General features: G+C 42.0%; 1 protein-coding gene across 1 annotated transcript in view; it reads left to right on the forward strand.

Annotated features, from left to right (window-relative positions):
* Nucleotides 1-25,921, forward strand: part of LOC119052107 (guanine nucleotide-binding protein G(q) subunit alpha) — a 270,598-nt gene that overhangs the window by 233,137 nt on the left and 11,540 nt on the right. The window lies entirely within an intron of this gene.

Raw genomic sequence — 25,921 nt, forward strand, 5'->3', positions numbered from 1 at the left:
TTAGTTTAGCTTCCATATGTTCCTCTAATTTGTGACTAAAATCAACCAGTTCTGTGAGCATCCTGATTACCACTATTTTGAACTGTGCATCTGATAGGTTGGCTATTTCTTGGTTGCTTAGATTTATTGGCTCTGGGGCTGTGAGTTGTTCTTGAGCCATGTTTTGATCTTTTCGTGTCTGTTCTGTATGAGGAGCAGAGCCTTAGGTGTTCATCAGGGCAGGGCCACCCAGGTCGCTGGTTTGTGACATTGTATGTGGGGGTGGGTTAGAGAGGGACAGTGGCGGTTCTCTCTGCTGCTTTCTGCTGCTTTCCACTGCTGGGGCCTGCGTGGTTTGTCTCACCACTGCTAGCTCCTTCACCGGTTTATCTGCACACAAATGTGTGACCACGGTCCTCCCTCAGTGGGTTGGCCGCCTTGCGCCCTCAGTGGGTCCGCCCACTTCTCTACACCTGGGATCTACCCACGGCTGCTGGCGCACCTGGGTCGCACGCCCGGGTGGGTCCAGTGGATCTTTCCTGCCCGACCCCGCTCTGCTGCTGGCTCTGCCTCTCTTACTGGTTTGGCTGAAGGGTTTGTTGTTGTCAGACTTCCCTGTAGTTCAGTTTTCTGTGGTTTGGCTGCATTTTTGTTGCTAAAACTTTGTTGTTTTTAAACTTGGTTGTGTGAGAAGCCAGTGTGTTTCCACCTATGCCTCCATCTTGGCGGAAGTCTACTTTTGCATATTCTACTTTCTCTAGTGTTGGTGCTAAGTCTTACCAATAGTATATAAGCCTGCAATTAAATCGTAACTACTAACAAAATACAACTAATTTATAGCAACCTACTGTAGAAAGTACACGAATAGCACTGATGTGGGACATTCACATAGACTTCCTAGACAGCTTGCAAGTCCCCAGCTGCTAATCACATACAGATTTTCACACATTATGTCTTCACATTGTTTCCCACCTGTTTTTTTTCTAAATAGATTGCCTATATTGTCCATGTGCTTTGCTTTTCTGTTTACAGAATCATCCCACCAGAAAGGATGCTTTCGACTTTGTGTTTGAATAGCTCAGTCATGTTCAGAGTAGCGGTTTTTATTTACCTTAGTAATGAATGTAAATAGTATCTCCTATTTTTCACAGTACTGTAATCCTCCACCAAAGTCATACCTTCCTGGTAAGTACAGCAATTAGCAGAATCACAGAAGGCTAGATCATTGCCTCACAAAAAAAACAGAGGTGAGGGGAATACAGTTTACATGGCTTTACATGTAGAATATAACTATCATAGCACATAATGGTTCTAGAAGGAAAAATGATTGGAAACCTTGTCCCCTTTTCTGGGACTACCCTACCCAGCACATACCATGGTGCTGCCTAGAGCTTTGTTTTACATTGTTAAAGGTTTCCAACCAGCAACTCTGCCTTTGTCACCAGCCTTTGCCTTTCTCATCCTTCAGGTATGGACAGAAGGTCTGTGTCCTTGTCTGGCCTTTTTCACAAGTTATCCTGGGGCTGAGGGGTGGTCTCCTGGGTGCTATATTGAGGGAGGAAGTGTTCCAGCCCCAGCCTGTTTCCCAGACCTGCCACAGAGTGGACAATACAGTAACTAGAGCCAGTCTTGCAGGTGTTTGTTAAGGGAGCTGCACTGAACATGGGCTCTTAAATACTTGGCATATAAATTGAAAAACATGTTATCTCAGAACTCTGATTGGCAAGGGACTATCACATTTTGGGTTTTTGAGAAAGGCCAAATAAAAAGAGTTTGCTTTTGTTATGATTGAATTTTACAGAAATTTTTTCTTAAGATTTTATTTATTTACTTTTAGAGAGGGGGAGGGGGGAAAAGAGGGAGAGAAACATCAATGTGTGGTCGCCCTTCACGTGCCCCCCATTGGGGCCCTGACCCACAACCTGGGCATGTGTCCTGACTGAGAATTGAACCTGCGACCCTTTGGTTCGCAGCCCAAGCTCAATCCACTGAGCTACACCAGCCAGGGCCAGAACATTTTTTTAAAGATTTAAGATTCATTGTGTTCATTCAGCATCTAGATGTTTTCTAATTATTAATAAAAAATCCCAAAATAATGCTTTGCTAAAATATTTAAAGCTTTTAGAGAGCTATAAAATTACAATTTTTGCTCTATACATAATGGCATCGGGTTCAGATCAATACTGACAAAATTGTCATGATACTGTTTGGAGTACCGTGTTTGTGTTACTAATATACTGATCTTTGAAATCTGAAACACATCTTTTCATGGGTGCAGAATTCTTCCAAGAACGTACAGGCTCTGTAGGTGTCCAGATTGTTTCATACCCTCAGGCCAGTCTGTTGAGTCCTTTTGTTTATTTTTATCTGTATATTTATTTCAGTGGCCTGTTTTTAGTCTTTACAAACAAGATGATTTGTTTTTTAAATCAAACATATAGCAGTCTCTTTTGAAAGCATTTTGGATATCTTTCAAAATTTTAAATGTACATGTCCTTTGTCTCTGTGGTGTTACTTATCGATGCACATTTGTGCAAAGCCTGTGTGCACAGATTGGAAAGACGGGAAAAAATAGAGTAACAGGAAATGACGGATTCTGAAATTACTCAACCTCTGTGAGAAACATATAGGCTGCATTGACATGGGCCAACACAGAATAGTCTCAGAAGCTACATTATCAAGTGAAAAAAGGAAAGCATAGACAGTAGGTGTAGTGTACCTCCATTACCTAAAAATTATACATAAGTACATGTACTTGTATGTACATAACATTTTCCTGAAGCGATACAGAAGAACACGGACAGGTAACATGAATCTGGGGTGAAAGGAATTTCTATTTTTCTTTCTGTATTTTACGTTCATATATTTTACCATGTATATGTATGTAACTTCCATTTTAAAAGCTAGCAATTAAGTTTAGAAATTAGCACTGTAATATTTAGTACCCATTAAAACACAGATGTGTCTTACATATCATTTGTGCCATCTAAATTTGCATCTGCTTTTTCTTTGTATGTTTCTTGAATGTATTCCTCGAATATTGTGTCATAGAACATTTATAATGTTATTCAGACCTTTTGATTGAGTTGTTGGTTTAACTCTAACATGTTAATACCTGTGCTAAATAATATTTTTTAAAACCATGTCAAACACATGTGCAACCTATATTGGAGCAAAGTGCGGTTATTACAAAGGGTGATTTGAGGGAAGTGGGTAATTGAGGATGGTAAAAATAGAATTCTGAATGTGGATGTAGGGCAAGTGTCCTTGCCTGGCCATGCACAAGCATTGCAGAGGGCCCCTCTGCTGGAGAGAAATAATCCTTTGTACTTGAGGTTTCCAGATAAACTTCTCTTTGACATTTGAATTGGCTTAAATGCATATAATATTTTTAGACTCAGTGTTTAATCAAGAAATATTGGGATGGTGGATGCTTGTATCTTTCAGAATTTTGCTTTCATCTTTATGGATATCCCTAGATTTCGCAGGCTAGGAAATTTTCAAGGCATTTCAGATGTGCATGATATTTACATGTGAGGGAACTGTATGTTGATTGGGGAAAACTGTGGAAGGGCTTTCAAGTGCTGCTGAAGCTAGGTAGGTAGGTGTTGGACCACTGAAGTTGAAACAACAACTAGTGTGCCAATGGGAATTTGTATACAGTGACTGGAGGACATTTATGTGGCTAAGAATTGGCAGTGCTGCTTGAAGACAGAAACACAATTAGTGTTGATATTCGTCTGCAAGTTGATGTCCAAGACAGAGAGAGGGCTCTATGGTGATAGCTGGTGGCTTGGTAGTAGTGGTAGAAAAATACTATAATGGGTATTTTCTATGCTGTTAAGAATTGGAAACCTGAGCCAGGAGGCTCAGATACTGGGCTCTGAGAGATACAGATGTGAAAGTTGTATTATCAGTAATACAACATATTAGGAATAATAATTAGAAGTAATAGGGGGTATTTATGAGCTGGGGAGGAGGTGAAAGGGAGAAAAGTGATTTAGTGGATGTGGGATAATTGTAGAAATATGGTGAAGAGATATTTCACCTGATAAAAAGTTGATCATTGTATGCTACATATTAAGTAGCCATGACAGTAATTATGTGATCCTGGGTCACTGAGGATGGTTCCTTTGCTGGTTTCAAAAAAAAAAACAAAAAAACGGGCCTGGTTTGTCGTACTGTGGGGCTAGGCTCTCATCTGTTGGAATGCAGTTAGAACAGTTTTTCAGCATGTTTATGTTTTCATACAAGCAGAGGTTAACTTGAAGGTTCTGTTTCACTGGAATCATTTCAGGAATAGTCTTTGCCTTTCCAAAAATCTCATCAACTCCAGTGGATACCCAAACTTCCAAATAGGAGCTCAATCCTTGAGTTTAAGGCTTTGGGCCTCAGTAACCGGCCAAAGCTGCGAGCTGAGATGCCACACTGTTACCCGTGGGAGTGAAGGCCGTGGGGCCGGTGTGACAAGCCCCAGGGAGGGCACACTGGAGGGAACAGGGTGTGTGATCGGATCGGACTCCTGGGAATGAGAATAATGGTGAATCACAGAATTTTAGAGCCAGAAAGGATTTTAGTCACCCTTGTCATTTTACAGATAAGGACATTCAAGGTTCAGAAATGTGAAGGAGAGATGAGGCCACTGTCTCCTCCTAATTCAAATTTTTCCTTAGAGAATTTATCAGTTAGGGGAAAGCTCAGCTGCTGTACCAGAGTCCCGAAGATGCAGACGTCATCTCTCTTTTAAGGAAGCCGTCCATTTCAGCAGAGCAGCTGTGCCCCTCCCGGCCAGCCAGGGCTCCCCCCCCCCCCCCCCCAGGCAGGGTTGTCGTGTGGGGAATTGAAGCTGAGTCACTGACACATCAGTGACAGTTTGCTCCAAGTAGGGGACAGCATGGCAGGGTTACGCCTGCTTTTTAAAAAACAACAACTTTGTGCTGTATTTTTCCATTACCTTTTATTTAGTCCCCTTCTGCCCCCTCTTCCCCACACTGTTGTCCATGCCCACAAGTCCTTTTTCCTTTTCAAGTCCCAGGTGCACAGCGGCACCCATCCATCATTTAGTTCACGTGCCATTTGTAAGAACTCAGTCATTTGGCCCCATAGAAATTCAGGAGATGCTTGGACATGAAGTCTAGCTGGGAAGTCATTTCTCTGGCTCCACTTCTATTGCTAAAGGAAAAGGGGAGAGACCCATTTGGATCGATAGTGAATAATCTCTGCCATAGGGGCAGACCAGACTCCCAGTCAAATTGTTTCCTGTCTGCAGTGTTGACTTTTCCGAAATCCACAACTGAACCATGTGGTTTCCATTTGGGTTGCAATGCACCCTGGAAGTAGGTCTCCCAGTTAGAAGTACTTGGCAGGTCTTGGAACTTGCCTTCCCTGTTAGTGATTCCTATTGATCACCCAGTCCTGTGCAGAACACTTAATGTAGCAAAAAGCATCACTTTCCTGGCCAAACGTGCCTACTGCCCAGGACCATGTGGTATCTAGGTCCTCTTATTACAATAAATCTCAGGCGTGGAAAGAACAAAGGAATTCTGCAGTGCAGTAGTGTTTGCTTCGTTTTGTTTTGGTTTGGTTATTTTGCTCTTTTTTGCTGGGGTCATTAAAATAGCTGTTGTGATTTGGGAACTTGTTATAAATGTTCAGTGAGATGATCCATATAAAATACCTGTTTATTTAGTCAAGAAATATTTATGGAGTGTCGCAGGAGCCATGCTAGAATGTTTAGGATGCTCTAGTCTACAAGATACCGCTCTAGTCCTTTAGAAGCCCTCGGTCCAGTGGAGGAGACACCGGAATGCAGTAACGCACTCCCCCAGCAGTTTGTCTCAGAAACAAAAGGCACCCAGCCCTGTCTTGGAGGGGGAGGGACTCAGTGCCCAGGAAGCTTGGCTAGGCCGGTGCCTGACAACAGGCGAGAGGGTGCCAGCAAACAGACCCCTTGTCGTTTGGTCTCTCCACACTCCTCCAGTGTTACTTCTCAGTGTTCTGTCCATCAGGACTTACGGGGAAGAGACCAAGGTTTCTCTTCCAGCAGAATTTTTTTCCCTTGACTTTGTCATTCTTAAGTCAATCCCCACATAAAAGAAAGTAAAGTGATTTGAAAAAGATGCCACCATGGCCGGAGAGCTCCGGAAGATTTTGCTTTACTATTTCAATTAGGAAATTGTTGCTTCATTTAGTCAGTTCATAGAGTAATTCCACATTGTTAAATATCCCACTGGCTCATGAACTTTTTAATTAATTCTGATATACTGGCTTTTCAAAGGAGAGTATTCAGTGCCTTTTCTATCATTCATATTCAGTAATGATTTTAGGAAGCCTGCTAAAGAATAATAAACATGATCATCAGACACCGAATTAGTATTTCTGTACCTCTCTGGGGAACAGAAAACTAGTTTAGCCTATATCACAAGTGCTGTTTAAATGATCAGATTATACTTCCTCTCCCTATTAGCCCCAGTCATATCACCACATTCCCGAGTAACCTTCCAGAAAAATCCATTTTGTTACTTGAATTGGAGTCTGGGTGACTGTACACATCTTTGAATCTAGGAAAGCTTCTTTGCTCTTCAACTGAAGAGACAGTCTTAGCCTTAACCCTCATCATCCTGAAGGCAGAGGTGTCCACGTGCAGCCATCCACAGGCAGAGTAAGCAGCCTGACACTTCCACAGAGGGACTGTTTATCATCTTTAAGGCAAGAAAAGATGACTTTTTAAAAAGTGAATGTAAAGGTGTGCCTTCTGCAGCTGTTTTATGTTGTCACCTGAACCCTTTGCCTTTAAGAGAGAGAGAGAGAGAATGTGTGTGTGTGAGTGTGTGAGAGAGAGAGAGAGAGAGAGAATCTAAATGAGTACACCACCTCTTGATGGTCACACTGAAGAAAGGGTGTGTCAGGTACGTACGTGTCTGAGCATGTGGCTTAAAATTCCCCGCTACCCATTTATGAAATGAAGTCTCAGCAAAGGCCACTGAATCTACATCTATAAAAAAGCTAAATTTGAAATTGCCCTCAATTTAAAGTCACTTGGGAGGAAGCAAGACAAAATTTGTAGGCAGTAATAGCGCCTGCAGAAACCCAGTGAGTTTGCACACGTAATTCAGAGTTGTGCTGTTTAACAACAGAGAGAAGCAGCTCCATACAGCAAAACAAGGAAACAAAGAGCCCTGTGCTTAAGGGTGAGAAAACAGAATTCTCAGCTTGGCTTTACCAGAAAAGCTTTCTGGGTTTTGGACACATTCCTCAGCCTCTGCAGGTTGCATTTCGATCTGCTGTTCACAGAGGAGATGGGGTCTGGATGCACTCGGTGTTCCCTTCCCACTAGTGTTCAGTGCTTGGGTGGGAGTGGAAAGCACTGTCCACATCAGTACTATCAGCACGCCTCTCAGCCTGGCACTTCCGTTGATTCAGCACACATTTAACCAGGACCAGCTTCACCTGCCCGGGGCATCGGTGAGACACTCCTTAGTGTCAGATAGAACCACTTTATAATAAGGCTTTTAGTGAACCTGTGGAGCTCTCTCTTCAGTTTTCCCAATTTCTGTGGTCCTTTTGAATGCTTCTGCCACTTTCACCAAGGTGCCTTCACTGCAGTTTTGCCCCGTGACCTTGGCATGCTATGCTGATTTTGTTTTGTTGTCTGACAACTCAGCGGCCCAGACACGTGCTTGCCAGAGCGATTAAACTTGCAAGGGATACTGAGTTATAGAAAAGAGCTTTTCCTTCCCGTGGTGTGCATGATGAAAGATAGAGAAAGCCGTTTGTCAGCCCCACCCAAGGGAAGCGTGGACAAGCCGTCCGTGATGTGAGTCTCTCACACGGCCTGGACACGGGTGTGCGGCTGGCACATGTCAGGATGGTCACACCTCGTTTCACATTAATTTTTACATCGCCCTTGGCAGGGCCACCATTCCTGTTAGGATTAATATAATAACTTTACTTCAGTGACCTAGATTTTTCTTTATTTTTTAATTTTTTTTCTTTTGGAGGTCTCTCTCTGTTCCTCATTTCCTAGTTGTCCTGGCAACAGCCATCAAATTGAACTTACAGGAAGTAAAAGGTCTTCCTTGTTTATTACTAAGGAGCGGGGAGAGCTGTTGACTCAGATACAGGTTCTGACTCTTGGTTTCCGAAGGGTGATCCGTGGCTTTGAGTGAGGCCGCAGATCTCCATACCCCTGTGTTTCCCGTCCTCCAGCCCCCATTATAAAATTTCCCCCTGCTCCTAGGCTAAGCACATATCCTCATGTCTTGTCCTTACTGGGCACCATGAAACACACTCAACTATGTTATGTAAAAGCCTGTTCATTTCACTGGTTACAGGCCAGGCTCACCTGGCATTCTCAGTACGGAACTCCCCGGCCTGCATAGTCAGTCAGGGAAGCCGCTTAGACCACTTGAGAATATTTCTCTTCTTTTGGCGATACCTGCACAGAACATGTGCAAGTACTGCAGACTCTAGCAGGCAAAACCACAAAGGAACCTGAACCGACCCTTCCAAAATCAAGGTATTAAGCAGTGGCTTGGGAGGAAAGGTAGGATATTACTGATCCCCGTGCCTGGAATAAAATGGAAAGCAGATGTCTAATAGCTCCCTTAATCACCTTTAATCGGTAAATGGGATTCCGCTGACTACACGTGGTGCATGCTATTTAGACTATTAAAGGCAAACCGATTTGTAAAGGAATATTCTAAAGGGGGAAACCTAGGAAAGGCAAAGCAGCACTACGTCTGCCCTTATTAGACTTCTGAGTCGGTGTGCATTTAAGTCACCTTAGAGTAGCGTTAAATGCATGTCATTACACTGTTCCAGATACATGACATTTTTCATCCTCGTCCAGAATGTTGACTCACCCAGTCACCTGCCACAACAAGCTTATGTTTGAGTGTTGGGAGAAATAAACACAGCCTTTCTTTCCCCTTCATGTTGCTCCACCCAAGTTGGTTGGGTGTGGTCCAGCAAACCGAGAGGTTACGGTTCCTTTCTGCGTCAGGGCACAAGCCTGGGTTGCAGGTTCAGTCCCCAGTCCCTAGTCCCCGGTCAGGGCATGCACAAAAGGCAACCCATCAATGTTTCTCTCTCACATCAGTGTTTCTCTCTCTCTCTTTCTCCCTCCCTTCCCCTTTCTCTAAAATAAAAACAAAATTTAAAATACAAGTGGCTGGAATAGCATAGGGAGGATAAAATTCAACTGAGTGAATTAGAGTATCTTGCATATTATAAGGAAAAACATCACTTCATTAAACTTTAGTTTTAGCTTTGTGTGTTTATATGCATGTGTTACTGAGTTTCTTTGTAAACTGCATCTCTCACTGTGGGTTGTGATCAGGAGCTTAAAAACATTTTTTAAAGAAATGCCGATTTATTCCTCTCACTTGTGTACACAGTAAATGGAATTAGAAGAACAGCTCTTGGCCTGGAAAACCCATCCAAGTATTAGCGACTAGAGAACAATCACCTGTACTTAATATATCATTTATATAAGTCAGTGTTTCTTACGTGCATCAGTTCCTGTCAGAAGCTTATGCTCATATATATACACAGTCCTGAGAAATCTCGAGAACAGAAAAGGAAGGTCGAGAAGGGCCTGCTGATGTATTTAAAGCTTTCTGCCTGTTCTCCTTGCAAATGTTCTGTCGCCCGGCTAAGGGAGTTACAGTAAGGGGGGCATTGAGGTGGCTGCCCATTGCCCTCACTTTGTGAAGGTCTAGTTGGCACCAGGTCATTGTCCCCATGCAGGTGAGTCTCTTCCCCCATAAGGGTCCGATGCAAGTCGCATGTTCTGACTGGGGCACCTGGGAGAAGATGTTAAAACCAGGTACAGTATTGAAAACCTGGAGACAGAGTGGGAAGTGCAGACCCCATGTCCTTCCAAAGTATGGAGCTGAGAACACAGAATAGAGAAGCGAGGGGTGCTGGGTGCAGCCAACCCTGGCGATCTCAGAAGCCAGGGTCCAAGCAGGAGACGAGTCCTCCTCTCGTGCTTTCTCCCGAACCTCCTCCAGCCTGAATCACTCCGTCCCTGTGCACGGCTTCCTGACGCGGTGGAATCTGACTGTGATAGCAGAAGTTCTGACAGAACACCTGGAACTGTCCCAGGGGGTGGGGCCTGGACCAGGTGGCGCACTTGACCCCCGTCCCAGTGAGCCAGTATCCACCTATTAAATGTGTGTCATTTGTATTTACTCTGTATCTTATTAAAAATTTGTTTTACGCGTGCTGTGTCATCATTCCCTTGTGCTTTTTGACAGGAGCAGTTGACATTTTCTCTCTAGAACTAGGATATTTCGGCCAAGAAGGGTTAAGTAATTTTTCTGATTGCTCGAACTTTCAAAAATGCTGAGCCCTACAGTGATGGGTTTTACTGCTTAGCCTACTGGGTTAGGCTGTTGTTTGAAGCTGATCCCTCCACAGTTGTTTAATGGGATGCCCCATATCTACTGTAGTACCTACTTAAGGCATCAGGCTCTACAAAGCGTTATGCCTGTCCTTAAAGTTGATTTGGAGTTTCTGGGGAGTGAGTGCTAGAAACATCCATTTCCCAGAACAGGAGTGAATCCTTTGATCTTTCAAGAGTATTTTAGGAGCCTTAGTCATTTACTCTCCTTTCATCGACTAGATTTTTTAGATTATTAGTACCTTTAAATGTCAGCTTTTAATATTTAAAGAAACATTGTTTAAATTGCGGTGAGATGTAGATTTAAAACAAAAGGCGATCCTTGGCCTGGTGGCTCCGTTGGTTGGACCATCGGCCTGTGCACCACATGGCTGTGGTTTTGGTCCCCAGGTAGGGCACATACCTGGGTTGTGGGTTCCATCCTCACCTGAGCTGCGTGAAGGGGACGACCTACCAATGTTTCTCTTATATCACTCTGCCCCCTCCCCCTCCCTCGTCCCTTCCCTCTCTCCTCCCTTTTTTCTCTATTCTCCCTGCCTTTTCCTTCCCTCCCTCCCTCCCTTCATCCCTTCCTCTCTTCCTCTCTCTCTAAAATCAATAAAACATATCCTCAGCTGATGATTTTCTTAAAATGGTGAATATCGAAGTAATCCATTTTAAAGTAAAATAATAGTTGAAAGTATTTATCCTATTAGTATTTCTTCTGCTGGATTTTATCTCATCTCTGGATTAGGAAGCTAAAGCCTAGGGAGGTGAACAGACCCCTCAAGAAGTGCCACTGGGGACCAGGCGGAGAACTAAGCTCTCCCGCTGCCGGTCTCTCTGCCGCATTGGCCTGCTGGAATGAAACCTTAGGACTTTTCACCAACATTTTAATTGTGTTGCTTGTTCTGAAGGAGAGTACTTGTAAAAAAAATTCCTCACCAGTTGATGTTATCTAATGGCTTAGTAGAAAAAAAAACATGGACTTTATAGACAGGGAAATTCACAATTAAGCTGTAGCTCTTACCATCTGCACCATGGGAGAAATGAATACTTCATCTCAGAAGTTGCGTGAGTTCTTAAGGTGTCATGTCCACTACCTAGCACAGAGCCGATGCTAACAGAGTGAGTTCCCATGCAGGAATTAGAAACTTTGGTTGGACACATTCTTAGAATCAGCAAGGTTGGTCACTAAGGCCTTCTCACCTACCCTTGCTTTTGTCTAGGAGGTGCTATTAGATAGGTGCATGTTGTCCTTACAATAATACCTAAGGGTTTCCAAATATAGTGGGTGAACCTCCTTCCACGCACCATCACATTCTGTGCTGCTTCCCCATCCATGTTCAGGATCCTTGGACCCATTCCCTTCTGGCTTTGCTCATCAGACAGACTAATATTCACCAAAAATGTAATAACTAAGACTATTAGAGATTGATACGTGCCTTAGAGTGTCTTGATGTCATTTAGAACAATTAGGGTAGCCTCTTATAATCTCCTTACCAATCTTACTTTCTTCTGGCTGACCTTTTGTCTTTTTCCGTATGAGAGTCTTCTTTGACAAAGTGTTAGGGACAAAGTAAGTTCCTGACATTTGTCAACTTTGCACCATGTGTTGCTTCCAGCAGTAGGTGTGTCTTTTTCTCAGATGTCTTCCCTTTTGATTTTTATGTATTTTAATATAAAAGTTAATTTCTTAAAATACTAATTTTATTATTTTAATAACCAAGGTAATACATGTTCATTATTAAAAATTTTAAATAGAAGGCTACATGGAAGAGAGTACAAATTCCTTCGTCTGCCCACCCTTCCTTTTCTATCCAGTGAGTAACTATTGCCGGCAGTTTTGTGTGTCTTCCCAGCACTTGATTTTTTTCCCGTGAACAAGTACATCTTTTTAAGTTATCTTTAAACCAAATAATGGTTTACAAAGCCAAACAAACTAAAAGATACACCGTTTTTTTGTCCTGCCTGGCTGGCTCAGTTGGTGGGAACATCGTCCTGTGTACCAAGAGGTGTGGGTTCCATCCCCAGTTGCAGTGTGTATGCGAGGCAACCGATCGGCGTTTCTCTTTCACATCAGTACTTCTCTGTGTATGTATCTCCCTCTCTCTCTAAAATTAATGAGCCTGTTCTTGGGTGAGGATTAAAATACACACACACATACACACACACCCAGTTTTGAAAATGGCACTTCCTCAGCAGCTGCGCCTCCACGGTCCTAATCATGAGAGACACTGTCCCCAGCTCTTATCTCTTCGTTTCTGGTATTTCCTTCATGTCTCTAAATGTGTTTACCCGCCTCTTATGGTGGATAAAGCGCGTGGTGGTGTAACCTCTCACCCATTTCTTCTTCTCCCGTCCTTTCAACCTAGTTATGTCGCAGTTTTTCCTATAATTCATTGTTCATACTACAGGACAGGATAAATGTTGTTCCCTGATGAGCTAAATAGTAAGTTGTCATTTCAGTCATTTTGGGGGCAGCTTTTTTGTCTGGGGTCAGTAAGTGCCTTGTGGGGCAGGGGCGCATGTGGGTGTGTGGCCAGCATATTCTCTCCTACTTCATAAACCCATCTGCGAAGTCGTTTAGAACACAGTGAGCATTTCCGATAACATGTCAATTTCTTTTTCTTTTTAAATAAAGACTTCCTTTTAGAATCCTTTCTTTTTTCTCATCAGGACTGGTCTCTTGCATCTTACACACTTGTCATCCTGGGACCTTATTTCACCATTATCCTGGAGTGAAGTTCTTTCCTATGTTAAATCCCCTGTTTCTGGATGCGTACGATGTTGTCTTATTTCTTGGTTTATTTTCTTATTTTTTCCTAGGACATATCCTTCTGTGCTTTTCTGAGTGAGGGCTGAAGGGAGAGAGATAGTTTTAAAATTCCTCTCACATCTAAAAAATGTTCATATTCTGCCCTCAAACTTGATATTTTGGCTGGGTATGGAATTCTCAGAGGTAAATAATTCTGAAAATTTTATTCCACTGTCTACTAATGTTCCCTTTCAAAAGTCCATGACTTTTCTGCTCGCTTATTCTTCACATGCTATACTATTTTCTATGGACAGTCTTAGAAACATTTGTTTGATATTCTCAAATTTAACAGAGGATCTGTTTGGTGTAGATTTTCTTCTCTCCTACCCCTTCTGGGGCCCTTTAAATTAGAGATTTAATTCATTATAAGAAATTTTAATTTTGTACTCATTTGCAGATTTTCTCCTCTCCATTTTCTCTTACTGTAACTTCTTTTGGCTGGACAGCTACCTTGATTGATTTCTTTTTTCTCGAGTTTTGTCTACAATTTTTTACTTCTCTTTGCTACCCAAAAAATCTCCTAGGCACATCACCCAGCCATTATTTTTGTTTGTATTTTGGCTTTCATAGATTTTCTTTTCTTTTTTTTTGGAAACTCTTTAAGAGCTCTTTTTCATTCTTCAGATATTCCCTTTTTTATTCCAGTATTCTTCTTTTGTCTCAAGGATATCTTTCTGGGGATTTTTCTTTTTTTTCAAAGTATTATGATTTCTCTGCACTAACCTCTTTTCTCTGATGTGTTTGCTTACGATCTTTGTTTTCATGCTAGACACTTCCTTCCAAAGTGTGGCAGTCCCTGGGTGTCATACAGTAGGATGGCAGTCCCTGGGTGTCATGCAATAGGATGGCAGTCCCTGGGTGTCATGCAGTAGGATGGCACTGCACAGCCTTCTTCTCGCTGCGTCCTCTCCAGGCAGTGCCCAGGCTTAGGAGTGTGGGCGTCAGACAGCGGAGATGCATAACCCAGCTGCTCTTCTCCTCGGTCCCGCTTCCTCTGGAGCCACGAGTTGAGGAAATACACCTTTCGTGTGCTACGCCAAGGGCCAGTTCACACCACCAGTCCTCTGTTTCTGAGTGGAAGGTTACCACCTGAGTGTCTCTGTACCCTACATTCACACACAGGACTCTCAGCCTGACTGAACGATGGGAAGGTGTTTAATGGCTTTTGGCAGCTATTCTGGGTCAGTGCAGACATCACATATTTGGCAGAAATTCTTCCACATCTGTGGTTTGGAGTTGTTTCCCAGTTCATTCATTAGGTTTTATTGTTTTATTTGGGGGGCTGGGGTAGACTCAGGGAATCGAATAAATATGTTTTTCTTGGAAGTTGCTGAGAAATTCTTTTAAATCTAAGTTGCTCTTGGCATTTTTAAGGGCTTTTGTTATTTCCAGTTTTTTTTACTTTCATTTATATAACAATTTTTGAGCACCTACTAAGCCCAGAACCCAATGGTAATTCTTTCAAGTCCTTACATTACCCGAGTACCTTTGGTTTTGTGATTTTCTTCACAGTTCCTCGTTTTGTCTTTTCAAAAGTTTGGGTCATGGGAAGGCTCCCTTTGCATCCACGATGATTTCGGAAGTCTCTTCGTACCGTCCACAGAATACATTAGCTTAAGTGGTTCAGGTCACATCCTTGGGAGTCCCTCAACTTTTACCATCAGTGTGACCGTTAAACACATGCTGTGGAATTACATCGTAGAGTCCCATGGAAAGCGGATGTACAAAAGTGTAGATACAAGTGTTCAGCACCCCCAAAGGGCAAAGGACGAAGAGAGCGGAAAAAGAAAAGCCAAGTTATGCAAACAGCTCTTTGAAATGGAGCTGATGTCCCCTCGGTTGGTCTCAGTCCCTGCACGCCTCACCTGCTGTGCTATCCAGTGGCACTAAGTGTTTGTGTAATTGCAAACTCAAACGGAGCCTTACCTGGTGCTCGCTGAGGGGGGCGTGGCCTTCTCTACCACTAGGGGTGACCACAGGCTGTGGCGGATTCGCTTGCAGAAAGATGGTCTTGAGGCCACCAGGGGATACAGTCAAAATACACTTTAAAGAGTAATTCCAAGTCTTTGTGATTTTCACCTTGCACCCTGATCCTAGCTGTTATTAAATCACATTCCTAGTCAGCGGGAATATATATAAGACCTGTGCTCACTTGCTGTTACTGCAGCCATTAGGAGCACATGGTCACTGTCTCCCAAATGCCTTCCACTTTCACTTTCTGAGCTTCCACTGGGTGGTTTAGACTTAGCTCAAGAGCCTTAAAGATGAAAATGTGGGCAAGGGCGGAGAAGACAGATAGGGGATTTCACATGTGCTTCTTAAAGTTAAATGCAACTTTGAAAACTTACAAAACCTTAGAAATGCACTAAATATTTAACAAGTACGGTACAGCTACCAGTTGATCAGAAAAGACCCTCAGCCAAAGCGGGCCATTGCTGTAAACGGAACGTTAGGCAGTTACAACACACCTGTCCTCAGGAGCGGAACTCCTGCCGTCTCACTCCGCCTCCGACAGTTTGAGGTCTGCGGTGTCCTTTCCCTCATCAGCTCCATTGCCACAGCAGTAGCCCTGTTCCCTCCTTCTTTGTTCAGATACTCTGTAGTCTCCAGCCCGTTTGTTTCATGAGTCCCTCAATTTTCCAACACATTTTTTTTTCCTCTGGGTACCTGAAGAGTTACTTTATCTCAAAGGGTTTAAATTAGGTGTACTCTTACCAGGTGCAGATCAGCAGGAACGCCTGTTGGGGACTAAGGACTCTGAGTCTGTGACTACAGGCACAGATTTCTCTCTGTGAATTGTTGGTGTTTTGCTCATGTGCTGATTATTTCAGATCTTCCCTCAGGTCTTTCCAACTTGGCTGTTTTCTTCATGTTGGCAGAATTATTCACACATACACACCATTTCTACTTCCTTTGTTTCACTATAAAGGCAGCTGATTTTGTGTGACTGTAATATTTCTGTTAGTTGTCTTTAAAGGTGTTTGTTGGACTTAATCTCTCGTCTCACTTGGTTATTTGGCTTACGGAAGAAGAGACCTTTGACTTCCTGCATAACACCCAGAGTAGTTTTCTGTAAGAGTAGAACACCGATAGTTTTGCATTTGTTTGGTCAGACTGCCCAAGTTAGTAATAAGGTTCCATTGCAAATGTTTTATGAAAATATTTTATTTAAAATATTTAAAAATCAGCAAATGTTTTTTCAGAATAAAGAGCAAAGAGGAGAAAACTCTTCTCGAGGACAAAATAGTAGAACTTTTCATCTTAACACTTTACAAGCAGTCCTCAGTTTTTCACTGGGGTGGTCGGTACATTTTTGTTGAAAAAATAATACTTAGGCTCTTTGTAAATTTTGTAATACCTTGTACTTTGTATGTGAATTACTGTCATATGCACATTATACAGAATGCTGGGGTTTTTAAAAAGGCAGGGAGAAAACCTGTTTTTTTTTCCAAAGCCTGTTAGTCCAAAGTATACTCATATGTCAGCCCTTTATAGTTTTCCAAGGAGGGATCATTTGAATCAGCCCACAAGCATTCAGGTGGGTTTCTTGTACCGACCAATAAGCCATTCGAGATGGGGTTCCTGATTTTTTAAAATCAGACAGTGAACATGACTTTTAAAAGATACCAGACTGTGTCCTAGTGTGCACTGTCAAAACCACTGATAATAGGACAGGGGTCTAATAAATCACTGCAAACTGCAGGTAATGCAAACAACAGAATTTTTGCCAAAAGCTTACCCCAGAATCCTTCCATCTAACCTTTTAGTAAACACGTACACTGAAGCTCAGTGGACTGCGGTTTTCATGTTGATGTTCCCTGCCCTTCTTCCACATTGCCCGTCCTCTGGAGGAGCAAAAAACACAGGCAGGGACAGGGAGGGGACATCCACACACATCATTATTGGCATCTTGTTAACTAGGAACGTTTGTAGAATTACTTTTTTAAAAAATGACTTAAAGTAATAAGAAAGCTATTATCTTCATCTTCACACGAGCCATATTTCACAATAGTTTTATTGGTGTAAAATGCCAGATGTAGGGCATTGAAAGATCGGGAAAGGCGTTTTTACATGTGTGCGACATCTGAGTTAAATAGACCTACTGTCCTGACACTGAAAATTAAGCAACTAAATTAAAACACTGATTTCACTTTCATGTGTTTACATGCTGTGGAAAGGGGAAAAAAGGAAAATAAACAACCGCTCAAATAGCTATGATAGTTACTTAACCAAATACCAGGTGTGTTTCGTAACTTGTCTTTTTTCAATCGGCCTCCTCAGGTAGGAAACAGGAATCATCGTGATGCTTCGAGTCAGTGTGAGATTCAGTGTGTTCCACACGGTGGTCAGCAGACTGTGGCCCCCAGGCCAAACCCAGCCCGCCATCTGTTACTGTACAGCTTGCAGGCAAATAGGGGTTTTTACAACTTTAAGTGGTTGAAAAATAACAAAATAAGTATTTCATAATGTGTAAAAATTCACATTTCAGTGTCTGAAGGACAGTTTTATTGGAGCCCAGACACACACACATTCACTTAAGAATTGTCTGTCCATAAATGCTTTCCCGCCACGTCAGCAACGCAGAGTAATTACAACAGAGACGGCGTGGCCTGCAAAGCCCGAGATATTTCCTGCCTGTGCTTTGCAGAAGAGCTCGCCAATCTGTTTTACACACTAAAGTACTTCGAACAATCTGGTATATATTCTCACTAAACAAATGTTAATTATCATCATTATTATTATTAAATATTATATGAAATAACAGTCACATAGCTAAAAATACATCAGTCTGAAAAGTTTCATAATATATTGCTCCTGAAAATAGGACTAAAAAGAAAAAACCTTATTAATTATATGACAAATTACTGTTTTAAAATGTAAAAATGCTTTAGGAGTATAATGCACCTGCCTCATTTAACAATGAACTCATTTTCAGAATATTTTGTATACTGGGATGGGCAAAAGTAGGTGTGTAGTCGTGAGTACACAAAACAGTTTATTGTTGTGTTATTACTTATTATTGTATTGTTTATAAGAACTATAAACCTACTTTTGCCCATCCCTGTATTTCGTATGAGAAGACTTTTAAATTAAGAGTTTACACCTCCTTTCTCCTTAATTTTCTTGTCACGTGATCAATTTATCTACATACGTCATCCTTCAGTTTCACACCTAGTCTGGTTCCCTGTCTCCGTTCTCCAGTGTTACCATCTGATTCTGTGCAGTGGGAATACTAGCCATTTGCCTGCAGTCTTTGGAGGGGAGAAAAGGTATGGTTACCAAGAGTTAATGACAAGAACTCCAGTATGTATGTGATCATGGCTGGGTCACGTCACATGGTACCCCAGTTGACAGGGCCCCAAAATGCAATCTATAGAAGCTCTTTTGAGTTTCTCTCTTTAGATACAGGCAAACCATATTCTTATGCTAATGCCAACATCTTCTTACTGTGTTGGCCAAAGAATTAAACAACAACATGTTTCCAGACCCAAATTGACTCATAAAAGTTTTGGAGGCAATAAAAGAAATATATTACTGAATTTCCCTAGCTTATGTCATTCCATCCCTATTATTCCCAGACTTGGACTTTCCTGGAAAAACACACCAGAAATTTGCTCAGATTCAGTATGTACTGACGTGTATGCAATTGGTTTGTGTGGCTAGGTCAAATCTTCCTTGGACCATTTCAGGGTATTTGGGGTTTCCAAACACAGTTGTCATAAAGTCTGTTTTTTTTTTAAAACCCTACCACTACCTCCCCACAGTCTGCTTCTATATCTCTTTATCCAAAGTCTTCAGCAGTTTGACCAAGTCATTGTTCATCACCTGTGAAATCAGAAAGTGGACAACCAAACCACAGAAGCTGACATTCAGGCACACACCGCTCCTTGCTAACAGCTCTAATACAATGTGTAAATACTTTTTCAGGTTGAACAATGCCTTATGTTTGCCAACCTAGCTAGTACTAGAAACTGAGTTGGCTTTAAGGAAAAGTTCCCCACTAGGAAACTAAAATTTGACTTTTGTTATAAAGTAGAACTATTTTTTAAGTTAGGAACATCGAAGCTATTTAATTTCAAAATGCTCCAGAAAACCTCTTTGAAATATCCAAAATTTAAAATTTGACAAAAAGAGAAACTAAAATAATGGTTAATAAGTATATAAAGAGTTCTTTGGCTACTCCATTTCCTATAATGTACTTTACATCCCCGTGGGTATTCTGTAAGTCTCTATTAGTATTTCTTAATCCCTTCACCTCCTCACCCATTCCCCTCCACCCCTTCCCATCTGGCAACTGTCAAAATGCTCCCATGCCCATGATTCTGTCTCTGTTCTTCTTGTTTGCTTAGTTTGGTTTTTATATTTAGTTGTTGATAGATACATATTTATTGACATTTTATTGTTCATAGTTTTGATCTTTTTCTTACATAAGTTTTGTTAACATTTCATGTAATAGTGGTTTGGTGATGATGAACTCCTTTCATTTTTTGTCTGGGAAGCTCTTTAATTATCTGCTCTTCCATTCTAAATGATATCTTTGCTGGGTAGAGCAATCTTGCCTGTAGGTCCCTACTTTTCATGACTTTGAATATTTCTTGCCAATCCCTTCTAGCCTGCAAAGTTTCTTTTGAGAAATCAGCTGACAGTCTTATGGGAACTCCCCTATAGGTAAATCTCTGCTTTTTTCTTGCTGCTTTTCAGACTCTCTCTTTATCTTTAACCTTTGGCATTTTAATTATGATGTATCTTGGAGTGGACCTCTTTACATCCATCTTGTTTGGGATTCTCTGTGCTTCCTGGACTTGTATGTCTGTTTCCTTCACCAAATTAGGAGAGTTTGCTTTCATTATTTTTTTCAAATAGGTTTCCAATTTCTTGCTCTTTTTCTTCTCTTCCTTGCGAATGTTGGAATGCTTAAAGTTGTCCCAGGAGCTGCTTATATTATCCTCATTTTTTGGATTCTTTTTTCTTGTTGTTTTCATTGGTAGTGGTGGTGGTGGTTTTTTGTTTTGGGTTTTGTTTTTTTTTTTGCTATTGTTCCAAACCATTAATTTGATTCTCAGCTTCATCCACTCTACTCTTGTTTGGTGTGGGAATTGCCTCAGGGAGTAGAGGGGCACTGGGTAGAAGGGGCCAAAGGGGGAAATTGGGACAACTGTAATAGCATAATCAACAAATTATAATTTAAAAATTTTTTAAAGAATTCATACAAACTATAAGCATTAAGAGCAAAAAAAATATGTACAGACAGTTTTTGTCAGCAAAGACATGAGCTGATAATTCACCAAAGAACATACTGCAGGCTAGCAAATATATTGCAAAATGACTAGCTTGACTGATATTTTTTAAAAATTCAAGTTAAGACAGTAAGTTATTTCTTCATCCTGTCATTTTTTGCCCTTGTAATTTGATATGAAAATGATTTTTAAAAGGATAAAACTCTCTTCTTGAGAGGGAACAGTAAAATGAGCAAAATTACACGTGACTACAGGGTGTATAAGTTAGTCTTATCAAGAGCCTTAAATTTTGCAGTGTGCTTTGGTATGCTGTTATAAAGAAGAAGATTTTAACTATGAAAATCTTTATACACAATGTTGTAAATTATAGTGCTATTTATAATAGTGCCAAAAAATCTCTTATGATAGGGATTTAGTTAAGCTCACTATAACTTCATGAAAGAATTCAAAATATTTATGAATTATAAAACAGAAAACTCTTAGGATGTAATGGTAACAAAATACAGTATATAAAATTTTATACACAGCATAACCACAGCCCTTTAAAACTGTAGTACTATAGTAGCTACAAGCCAAGTGTGACTACATTAAAACTCATTTCTCAGCCTTGGCTGGTGTGGCTCAGTTGGTTGGAGCACCGTCCCATAACCAACAGATTGTGAGTTCCTTTCCCAGTCAGGGCACATGCCTAGGCTGTGGGTTCAGTCTCCAGTTGGTACCTGTACGATCCCAGTCTGGGTGCATACGGAGGCAACCAAAGGATGCTTCTCTCTTGCATCATTGTTTCTCTCTCTTCCTTCCTCTCGCTTTCTCTAAAAAGCAATGAAAAAAATGTCCTCAGGTGAGGAATGAATGAATGACTGTCATTTCTCAGGTGCATTAACAACCATTGAATTATTCAATAGCAGCCACGTGTAGCTGGTGGCTTTTAAATGGGACAATAAATGTACAAAAAAAAGAAGTCCTTTTGGATAGCACTGATATAAAATAACCTTCAAAACCATACCTAGTTCATAAACAGGAAGAAAATAAAAGTTAAGAAAAAACAATAGTTTTATATGGGTGATTTAGCCATGGGAATTATTTTCTTCCTTCTTTTGTTCTCTAAATTTTCTTTCATGACCATATATGAATCATTGAACTTTATTTTAAATAATAAAAATGTGTGGGGATGAATACAAGTATAGCTTGGGGAAAGCCAGCTAAAACTTACTGTCCACAGATGAGGGTGGGGTTTTTTTGTTTGTGTTCTTTTTTTTTTTTTTTTTTTGCTGTGTTTATTCAGGTTGGATCAGAATTTCAGAAACAGGTCCTTAGGGAATGGGGGGGGGTCAGCAAATTGGTACTCGGTCTTGGAGTTTGCGTATAACTGTAACTTGAAATGACCACACCCCCATTTCTTTTACTGCCGTTCTTCACAATTCCAAACAAGTGGGTTAAAAAAACGGAGTCTTTTAGCTTGAATGTTTGCCCTGAAGTCAACATTAAATGTTTACTGTTCATTACCAGTGATGCTCAAGAAAAAGAAGAATCACTCGTGTCTATGGAAATAATCTGTATTTTCCTCTTTGTTGTCCATTTTAAGTTAATTTGAGTTTGGTCCAGCTAAATCTAGCAAAAAGATACTAAGGAGACCTCAGCGAATGAGCTTTTTCTACAAGCAGTGACCCAGTGCCGTGGGAACATATGCCTGTCCCGCCCAGTTTTGTCCCGACAGTGCTTACGGGTCCATCGTGGTCTGTGATTAGAGTCCACCCACTCAAGTTATCAGCCACCTTCTGCAGTTCTGTCTGGTTGTGTCCTTGGCTCTTTTGATGCTGGCTCCGTGCATGGCCATCTGGTTGCTTGTTGCAAAAATATTTTATGTGATTGGGAACAGGAGCAGTTCATGATAGGCTGGAATGTAATTTTTCTGTCTAAACTCTGAGGGTAATCCTATATCTTAATTGTGTAAAAACAAATTTTAATCCTCACCCCAGGATATGTTTATTGATTTTTAGAGAGAGAGGGAAGGGCAGAGGGAGGGAAAGGGGGGGCGAGGGAGGGAGGGAGAGACAGAGACATCAATGTGAGAGCGAAATGTCGACTGGTTGCCTCCTGCATGCGCCTGGACTGGGGATCAAACCCACAGTTCGTTTTGTATACAGGTGAACACTCCAACCAACTGACCCACCCAGCTAGGGCTAATTATGTGTATAACTGTAACAGCCTTTTCCATTCAGCTGCAGTGGAAACAAATTATATCCATCAACTTAGATGACCTTCAAATAGGGGAGAGATTGGTCTTCATGAGATTCAGGCTGGAAGAAATTCCCAGTGAACCAGCTGAGAGAAATAATCTGCTGTCCAGATATTTTGTGGAGGGAGAAAAGTTACAGTGAAAGTGACAGCACATGCCATTTAAGTTTGCAGTATGGTAGAGCAGCTTAAGAGGCAGGGGAGGACAGTTGCTTTTAGCCATGAGATACCACGTCACAGACCAAGAAGGTGGTGATCTCTCTTGAGCCACTAGTGTAGGGGTATCAAACTCATTTTCACCAGGGGCCACATCAGCCTGGAGGTTACCTTCAAAGGGCTAAATGTCATTTTGGGACTGTATAAATGGAACTACTCCTTAAGAGTTAAGCAAGAGGTCGGCGCTGCTGCTGGGTGGAAACGAGGCAGAGGGCCAGATTCTGCCTGCAAGCCTTGTGATCGCCACCTGTGTACTAGTGGGACTGCCCGAGATGACGACAGAGCAGTGGGTGTGAATAGAAGATGGGAAAACCAAGGGGCAGGTAGGAGAACTGAAAAGTCAATGATGTGAATACTCGAGGCATGAGCAGGGTTAGGAGCAAAGAGGAGTTTACGTACATAAGGATAGGCTTTGGCTCACTGGCATGTAAGCATAAAATTAGTAAGCTTGAGAATAGGCTAATTTCAAGTAGTGAGGTCAGTGTGCTGTAAAATAGCCTTTGAAAGGAGGTTGCTACTTGATTACTTGACTAAAAATTGTAGCAAATACTTAAGGAGGCAGTCCTGTCTTCTCTAACCTCTAGGACTGTGGATGTCTGCATCGGGGAGGTTGTCCATGTGTCATGTTTGGTCTCTCACAGGGAGGCTCTCTACCCTCCTTATCTGAGGGGGTGTGACCGCCTCTCCTCGGCCCCTTCCCAGTCTCTTTCACTGTCCTCCCTTTGTCCCCCTCCACGCCTCCTGCAACATGCACTGGTTTGCACTACTTCCTTTCAAGGGCCTGCTCTGTGATCTCATCTCATTACTGAGAAACCTGAGAGCTGGAGGTAACAGGCAAATCGGTTCTATGTCTTTGCGTCTCCAAACATCCTGTGCAGGTAGAGTACACAGACTCACAGGCAGGAATTATAATTTGGGAGCTCTCTTCAAGCCTAGAGAGTGTGCCAAATTTGATCTCAAATAATCACTTTGCAAAGATTTGCAAAGACTAAGTAAATCATGGAGGAAATGGTATCTGTCCAGTTGAGTTTGGTAGCCTTATCATTTCTATTTCTGTTGTCTGATTTGGATAGCAGAGGTGGGGTGGCTAGGGAGTGTCTTTCATTATTGCTCATTCTACTGTTTCATTTATATATTGTAACTTATTTTCTTAGCTTGCTCTGGGGTTAAGAGTATTAAGCATTTTTAGAGATTTTAAGATACTTGAAGAAACATTCAAGTATTGAATAAATGAAATTGGCAGACACTTGAATGATTTTCCAGTATCTCATAATTTAGATGTATCTGAACTTGAAAGCATGAATAAGTTCACTTTGTACAATTGCAGTGAATAGAAAGACTCTATTGGATTTATAATTTGGTCAGAAATTGGAGGTAAGAGCATCGCCTAACCAAGAGGTTCCTACACAGCCAGTTTGCCTGCTCTGCTGGTGGCTGCCAGTGAAAGCTACTGCCAGTGTTGGGGTCACAGCTAAGTGCTTTCCGGGCCTTGTTCCATTCTGTCCTCCCTGACCCTGGGGATAGGGGGAAACTGAGGTTCAGTTACTTGCCCAAGGTCACACAGAGTATTTAAGACAGAGCCTTTGTGTCCAGCCAGAGTCTCCAGCTCACAGTCTGACCCTTTGACCCTTCCCTTCTCCCCTCTCGATCCAACAACAGGATCTTGGCACTGAATGTGTTTTGAATTCTGGTAGTGTTGACATCAGACAGGACACATAATGCAATCCTGATGAAGATACAAAGTCAAATACACCAAGCTTTTTCCTAAATAATTGAGGGAGGGAAACCATATGCAGAAGACCAGGCTTGCAAATTTTTTTCCATAAGGCTTGGGAGTTATTTTGCTTTTGAGTCATTGTATTTATTTACCTAGTTGAGGTATGGAAATGAAATCAATACCTGAGGGAGTATAGTCCTAAGTCACTAACATCCATATTAAGGATGTGTGTGAATTTTTAAAGTATCAAGATTTGATAAGCTACAAATGATAATTTTGAGTCAAATTCTACATTATTATGGGTTGTTACATTTTTAAAATAGCAACTAATCTTGGTCTTTTAAGATAATAATGATCTTTAATAAGGTGATTTATAAGGTGTTCTTCAGTGAGTTGTGTCTGAGGGGAAATAGGGAAGCAGAATTTTCACAGACCTCTTTACAGGGTTGTGGGTTTACATTCTCCTCTGCTTTTGTTCTCCTTTCCTCCTCGTAATCACTCCATCTGTCAAGATTCACCTCAAAACTGCATTTGCTTTTAAGTCAAATCTCCCTTTCCTGTGTGACCCCACCTTCTGGTGGCCCTCACGTGGACCTGGAATTACACATGGACATTCCTGTCCTGTCTAGTCCTCTGGGGCACAGGCCCTATCTCCAACGTGTCCTCCCAGCTTCTGTCACATTCAGCGTGTGCCTGCTGAATGCTGGGCACACAAGGACTGGGCCAGCGTGTGCCGGGGGGGCAGTGAGGAGGGAGCCATCCCATTAGGGGCTCGTGGAAGGATTCCGTGGGGATGTCAGGTTGACCTGAGCCTTGAAGGATTAGGAGTGAGGACAGCATTACAGGTCAGGAAAGTCCAGCCACACTTGTGTGACGGTGACACTACTGAGTCTGTTGCGTGGTGACGAGAGCATTTGTATACGGGTTCCGACTGAAGGTGTGCACTGGGGTCAAGTGGTGCTCAGCTGCGCAGGCCAAACTGAGGAATGTGGCACTTCACCCTGTGGGCAGCGTCGGTCCGTCGTGTTAGCAGGGGACTGCGGCAGGGCAGTCGGCAGTGTTTTCTGTAGAGATCTTAAGAATAGATTTGAGATGTCAAAGATTAGAGGTATGAGACAGCGCCCCCGCCCCCCCCCCCGCCCCCCACTGACGGCTTGAACAGGGATTTTTCAAGTAACAAGAGAAGACACTGAATGGTCTAGTGTGGGTACAAAGTGGGGAGCAGGTAGCCTGCCTTCCAGGGGCCGAGGATCTGGGTAAGTGCTTCCCGGCTGAGTGCTCTCCCCCTTCACTGGTTCATCCCATGGGAAGGGGGTTACCTGGTCAGC

This window comes from Artibeus jamaicensis, unplaced genomic scaffold (genome assembly GCF_021234435.1).
Source record: "Artibeus jamaicensis isolate MK-2021 breed Jamaican fruit bat unplaced genomic scaffold, CSHL_Jam_final scaffold_1964, whole genome shotgun sequence".
Taxonomy (NCBI): Eukaryota; Metazoa; Chordata; class Mammalia; order Chiroptera; family Phyllostomidae; genus Artibeus; species Artibeus jamaicensis.